Below are 7,500 nucleotides of genomic sequence, written 5' to 3'. Positions count from 1 at the left end.
CCCTGTGGTGTTGCCCTTTTCTAGCACGTGAAGCTTATTTGGACAGTAACCTACGTTTATTTTGTCTGGAGCAGCAGTAATTCGTGGAATGGGCCAAGAAGTTTAAGAAGTTTAAAGGCAAACTTATGTGGGGTGAGGGGAGGCAGAGAGAGGGGGAAGAGGGTACAAAATGGCCTATTTTAGTTTAGGATACCAGTACTGAGAAGGAATCTGTTAACCAATAATCTATGTAATTGTAACAACTGTGTGTATTCTATTATGTGTATTCCTGTGAGGGAAATTATGATGATGATAACAGTGATAATAATCAATAATATAAATATATATATTTTTTTTTAAATAATAATGATTATGATGATGAGGATGAAGAAGAGGAGCTAATAACAATAGTAACATTGAGGATAGTAATGATAATGTTGATAATAGTAATAATAATAACAATAATAATGACGATAATAGAAATAATGGAAATAATAATGGTAATAATAACAATAATAACAAAAACAATAATGAAAATAATAATTAATGTAATGATACTGATATTTATACTAATAATAATGATGATGATGATAATAGTGATAATAATAATGATGACAATAATGGTGATGATGATGACAATGGTAATGATAATGATAATAATAATAATAACAATGGTATTATTATAAGTAATAGTTTATTAGCATTGATTACATTAATGATAATAATAATGATAGTAAATAGATTCCTAGAATGATATGCTGTTTTAACAGCATGTAATGCATGTATTTTGGTTCATTATTACAACATTGATGATGGAGATATGATTAATCTCCGAAACGTTTGATAATAAAAATGAGAAGACGTCCGTGGGCGGGGCACGGGATGAGGAGACGTCCGTGGGCGGGGCACGGGATGAGGAGACGTCCATGGGCGGGGCACGGGATGAGGAGACGTCCGTGGGCGGGGCACGGGATGAGGAGACGTCCATGGGCGGGGCACGGGATGAGGAGACGTCCGTGGGCGGGGCACGGGATGAGGAGACGTCCGTGGGCGGGGCACGGGATGAGGAGATGTCCGTGGGCGGGGCACGGGATGAGAAGACGTCCGTGGGCGGGGCACGGGATGAGAAGACGTCCGTGGGCGGGGCACGGGATGAGGAGACGTCCGTAGGCGGGGCACGGGATGAGGAGACGTCCGTGGGCGGGGCACGGGATGAGGAGACGTCCGTGGGCGGGGCACGGGATGAGGTGACGTCCGTGGGCGGGGCACGGGATGAGGAGACGTCCGTGGGCGGGGCACGGGATGAGGAGACGTCCACCAACGAACGTCTTCTCTTCCCGAGCCCCACTCGCAAACATTCTCTTAGCCCATACCCCACTCAAGGACGTACCCTAGTTCTATGCCCCAACCACCGACGTCCTCTGACCCTATGCAACATCCTTGGACGTCCCCTAATTCCATGCCCCACCCACTGACGTCTTCCCATCCCATGCCCCACCCACTGACGTCTTCTCATCCCATGCCCCACCCACTGACGTCTTCCCATCCCATGCCCTTCCCACAGACGTCTACTCATCCCATGCCCCACCCACAGACGTCTACTCATCCCATGCCCCACCCACTGACGTCTTCCCATCCCATGCCCTTCCCACAGACGTCTACTCATCCCATGCCCCACCCACAGACGTCTTCCCATCCCATGCCCCACCCACAGACGTCTACTCATCCCATGCCCCACCCACTGACGTCTTCCCATCCCATGCCCTTCCCACAGACGTCTACTCATCCCATGCCCCACCCACAGACGTCTACTCATCCCATGCCCCACCCACTGACGTCTTCTCATCCCATGCCCCACCCACAGACGTCTACTCATCCCATGCCCCACCCACTGACGTCTTCCCATCCCATGCCCCACCCACAGACGTCTTCCCATCCCATGCCCCACCCACAGACGTCTTCCCATCCCATGCCCCACCCACTGACGTCTTCTCATCCCATGCCCCACCCACAGACGTCTACTCATCCCATGCCCCACCCACTGACGTCTTCCCATCCCATGCCCCACCCACAGACGTCTTCCCATCCCATGCCCCACCCACAGACGTCTTCCCATCCCATGCCCCACCCACTGACGTCTTCCCATCCCATGCCCCACCCACTGACGTCTTCCCATCCCATGCCCCACCCACAGACGTCTACTCATCCCATGCCCCACCCACAAACGTCTTCTCATCCCATGCCCCACCCACTGACGTCTTCTCATCCCATGCCCTTCCCACAGACGTCTACTCATCCCATGCCCCACCCACTGACGTCTTCCCATCCCATGCCCCACCCACAGACGTCTACTCATCCCATGCCCCACCCACAGACGTCTTCTCATCCCATGCCCCACCCACTGACGTCTTCTCATCCCATGCCCCACCCACAGACGTCTTCTGGTCCAGATGTCCTCACCCACTCACGCCTGGAAAATCGTAAACAGAATTCTAGAAATGTAATTTGATGCCCTATAACCTACTGTCCTGTCCTTGATAATTGGATATTTTCCACTAAACTGGATTGATTAGTGAAAAAATCGAATTTAGAGCTTGAGTAGCAGTTCTGGAAAATATAAAACGGACCTAAAATCTAGAACTGAGTGTTCTCCCTCTCTCGTTCCATTCCGCCTTCTCTCTCCGCCCCCCCCCCCCCCCCCCCTCTCTCTCTCTCTCTCTCTCTCTCTCTCTCTCTCTTCTCTCTCTCTCTCTCTCTCTCTCGCTCTTTCTCTCTCTCTCTCTCTCTCTCTCTCTTTCTCTCTCTCTCTCTCTCTCTCTCTCTCTCTCTCTCTCTTCTCTCTCTCTCTCTCTCTCTCTCTCTCTCTCGCTCTTCTCTCTCTCTCTCTCTCTCTCTCTCTCTCTCTCTCTCTCTCTCTCTCTCTCTCTCTCTCTCTCTCTCTCTCTCTCTCTCTATCTCTCTCTTTCTCTTTCTCTCTCTCACTCACTGATTGACTGACTGACTCACACTCTCTACGCCCTTCCCCCTTTCTATGTCTTTCGCTCTGTCTTCTTTTCTCCTACCCTCCATCTTTATCCCTCTCTCTCACTTTATCATTTATGCCTTCATGAGCATTCGTATTATTTGTTATTGATTAGACACATACGACTGCCGCTCACTCACGTACGAGATCAAAGTAAAAATAATACAGTGCTCATGAGAGAGATTGAGCAGATACCGATGTGTCTAATCTTCTTAATGGGAGTGCAATGATTAATCATCAGCTAGAGCTTATTAATACTGATATAACACGCAAACACACATACACGCATAAGTAGATATATGCATATACTTACTTACATATATATATATATATATATATATATATATATATATATATATATATATATATATATATATATTTATATATATATATAAAATAGATATATATAAATAATATATGTATATATATACATATATATATATATATATGAAAGATATATATATATATATATATATATATATATATGAAAGATATATATATATATGAAAGATATATATAAATAGTATATATATATATATATATATATATATATATATATTTCTTCTCTTCTTTTCTCTTTAGTCTTTCGTCAATTGGATGAAATGAATATGTAAGCAAACCCATCCATTCGGCCAAGTAGCTTGAGAATATCCTCCCATGTGAGAGGAAAGGAAAGGCTTTCCTTTTTCTTTCTGAAAATGTTGAGTCTATCCCATAATCACGAGATTTTTATTCAGTGCTAGGATTGATATCAAATAAGTTAAAAAGTGTGACCGAACTGCATGCTAAAAAATAAGACATTTTTTTCAATACAGAACGTCACTAGAGTTTCACGTTTCGTATTCATGTTATTTATATATTCAATATGCAATTAGTGATAATTTATGACTGAACCATTATCTTAAAATGGATTATCTTCTATAACGTTTATTATTTTATTTTATTTTATCAAGTGGCATAAACTTGGGAAAAAAAAACATAAGATAAACAGAGGGAGAGACAAACGGAGTCAGAAACACACATACAGACACACGCAGACAAACAGCCAAACAAACAGAGAGAAAATATAATTCCCAATTATATTAACTCCCCCACCCCCCAACCAACCCCCAACTCCCTCGCCCCCTCCCCACCCCACCTGACACGATAAGTAAACTAAAAAAAATCCGGAATAAAAATCTCCCTCTCCCTCCCCCCCTTCCTCCCTCCCGCCGCTCATCCCCTGAAAAAAAAAAAAAAAAAAAAAAAAACTCTCCTTAATATCCGCGTACCGATTTCTAAATATCCAGACGAGCGGCCTGATTCAGGAAATACGGTTCGGCGTCATCTTGAACCATAAATGCTGAATCAATAAGCATAAGAATGTCTTTGGCTGAAATCTAGGCTTGAGGGAGAGATGATGAGGAGGTGGAGAGTGAGGAGGAGAAAGATGAGGAGAAGGAGGAAGAGGGGTGAAGGAACAGGTGGGAAGAATGGGGAGGAAGAGGGAGAGAAGGGGAAGGCGGAAAGGGGAAGGAAGAGGGAGAGGAGAAGATAGGGAGGAGATGGAGGAGGAAGAGGGAGAAAAGACGGTGGAGAGAATGGAGAGAAGGATACGATTGGGAGGAAGAGGCAAAGAAGATGGAGATGGAGAGAAGGACAAGATGGGAGGGGGGGGGGGGGAGGAGGAAGAAACAAAAAGGAAATAGAGAGAGAGAGGAAAAATGAGGAAGAGCATAGACAGAAGGAGATGGCTGGAATGGGGAGGAGATGGGGGAGGGAAAGGAGAAAGATGAGGAGGAGGAGGAGGCGAAGAAGATGGGGAGGAGGGCGAAAAGGAAAAGGACGAGAAGGAAAAGTTGGGAAGGAAGAGGAGGAGAGAGATGAGGAGGTGGAGAGAGGAGGAGAAGGTGGGAAGAAAGAAGAGGAGAAGGAAAAGGAGAAAGATTCTGGTGGAAGAGATAGAACAGAGGATGAGATGGAGTGAGAGGAATAAATGATTGGGAGGAAGAGGAGATACAGAGGAGGAGGAAGGAAAGAGTGAGGAGGAGTGAGAGAAGGAGAAGACGAGAAGGAGGGAGAAAAGGGGAAGAGAAACAGAAAGGTGAATGGGTAAAGAAAAAGAGGATGATGACAAGGAAAAGAATAATGACGAAGGAGAGGAAAACAGATAGCGAAGAATGAGGATACAAAAGGAAACGAAGAAAACAGTGATATCATTCCAGGAATCTTTGTGTGTGTCTGTTTCTGCATTTGTGTATGATGTAGGCCTACAATACACACACACACACACACACACACACACACACACACACACACACACACACACACACACACACACACACAAACACATACACACACAAACACACACACACGCGCACAAACACACACACACGCGCACAAACACACACACAGCATTTTGGGTATACTTACGTTTAATAAAGAAAAAAAAAATGTTGCGTGCAGGAAACTCTTCAATATTCTTGCAGTTGCTGTTCACTTTGCTATTAAATGGAAGTGGTGATATAAATGTAAATTTTATTATTAATTACATTTAACTGTATAACTGTTTCGTTAATAATAAAGATAGGTAAGGGTTGATCGCTCCGAACATCATCACATATATTCGTTTTTTATCCATTTATAGGTTAATCGTGTTATATCGAATGTAAAATTCCATTATGTGTTATATGAGGGAGGGACTAATGCTGTTCAAAAGACTAGTTGCTTTAATTTACAGTAGAATTATTCATTAAATCGTGATCAGTAGTCGAATTCCACATTATCATCTTCCAGCCAACCCAATACATATATATATGTGTGTGTGTGTGTGTGTGTGTGTGTGTGTGTGTGTGTGTGTGTGTGTGTGCATATATATGTGTGTGTGTGTATATATGTGTGTGTGTGTGTGTGTGTGTGTGTGTGTGTGTGTGTGTGTGCATATATATGTGTGTGTGTGTGTGTATATATGTGTGTGTGTGTGTGTGTGTGTGTGTGTGTGTGTATGTGTGTGTGTGTGTGTGTGTACGTATATATATATATATATATATATATATATATATATATATATATATATATATATATTTATATCTATCTATCTATATATATATATATATATATATATATATATATATATATATATATATCGACGAGTCGTATACACATACATATATGTATGCAGGTATGTGTGTGTGTGTGTGTGTGTATATGTATATATATATATATATATATATATATATATATATATATATATATATATATCGACGAGTCGTATCTAAGCGAGTCCATGGCGCCGATAGTTGGGGCCCCGAGGTGAGAGGAGCCAAGGTATGCGCTTGTCCAGTTGCTCGATGTCGCTCATGTGCTACAGAACACAAAATCCATTACAGTTGGTATCTGGATCTTTGTCAATCCGACAGTTGTTACAGTCTGGTTAAAAAAATTCAGTGCAAGTCCATAGTCATAGTTTATGAACATGGACCGTGCAAGAGGGTGTATTCACATGTGATCAATCGAGAGGATCGGAGCAGAGTGACCGTCCAAGCTGAAGGGTCATATATATATATATATATATATATATATATATATATATATATATATATATATATATATATATATATATATGTACATATATCTGTATCTTTATCTATATCAACGCAAACACACACACAAATATATATGTATATATGTCTATGTAAATGAATGTATAAGCTTCATGCTGGGGTCAAAGTTGAGCGGAGAGGCACAGGCCACTGTACGCATCCCCCTACGGCTTGGAACGCACGACCCTCTGTGTTCCCTTGGATGCGAGACCAATTTGCACGTTGAACACAAGAAGTGACAAAGAGATAGAGACGCAGAGATCAAAGACGGTTGGCTGGAAAAGAGGCGTCTGCGGGACCCTGAACATGGCATGGATATCATGAATTCAAATACGTCGTTCTGCTCTTGTGTTCGTAACGGAAAGCGCGAGTTAAGGTTTTCAATAAAGGTCGTCGCGAAGGCAAGAAACTCGATCACAACTAACGCTGTCCCGCTCGGCCTTCTCTTGCGGCGGTTCTGGACAAGGTGAAGGAAATAAAGCACTAATGAAGGAAAGCCTTAAAAGCTGAGCACGGGAAAGAAGAAGAAAGAGAACCAAAACGGATAGGAAGAAGTAACCAAATGCGTAATTTCCAGCTGTATCGAGAGGCGACTTTAAATACAGGAATGAGGATTATGGTTTGCTTCCCTCTCTTTGCTTTTCATCTCTCTCTCTTTCTCTTTGTCTGTCTATCTCTCCCCCCCTCTCTCTTTCTCTCTCTCTCTCTCTCTCTCTCTATATATATATATATATATGTATATATATGAGCGCGCGCGCGCGTGTGTGTGTGTGTGTGTGTGTCTGTGTGTGTGTGTGTGTGTGTGTGTGTGTGTGTGTCTGTGTGTGTGTTTGTGTGTGTGTGTGTGTGTGTGTGTGTGTGTGTGTGTGTGTGTGTGTGTGTGTGTGTGTGTGTGCATATATATATGTATATATATAT

General features: G+C 43.0%; 1 protein-coding gene across 1 annotated transcript in view; it reads left to right on the top strand.

Annotated features, from left to right (window-relative positions):
- LOC125046531 (kiSS-1 receptor-like) overlaps positions 1-7,500 on the top strand; it is a 113,874-nt gene that overhangs the window by 836 nt on the left and 105,538 nt on the right. The window lies entirely within an intron of this gene.

The sequence above is a fragment of the Penaeus chinensis genome, chromosome 39 (assembly GCF_019202785.1).
Source record: "Penaeus chinensis breed Huanghai No. 1 chromosome 39, ASM1920278v2, whole genome shotgun sequence".
NCBI classification, from domain to species: Eukaryota; Metazoa; Arthropoda; class Malacostraca; order Decapoda; family Penaeidae; genus Penaeus; species Penaeus chinensis.
The sequence above is the reverse complement of the archived record's forward strand: the minus strand, read 5'-3'. Positions and strand labels throughout refer to the sequence as shown.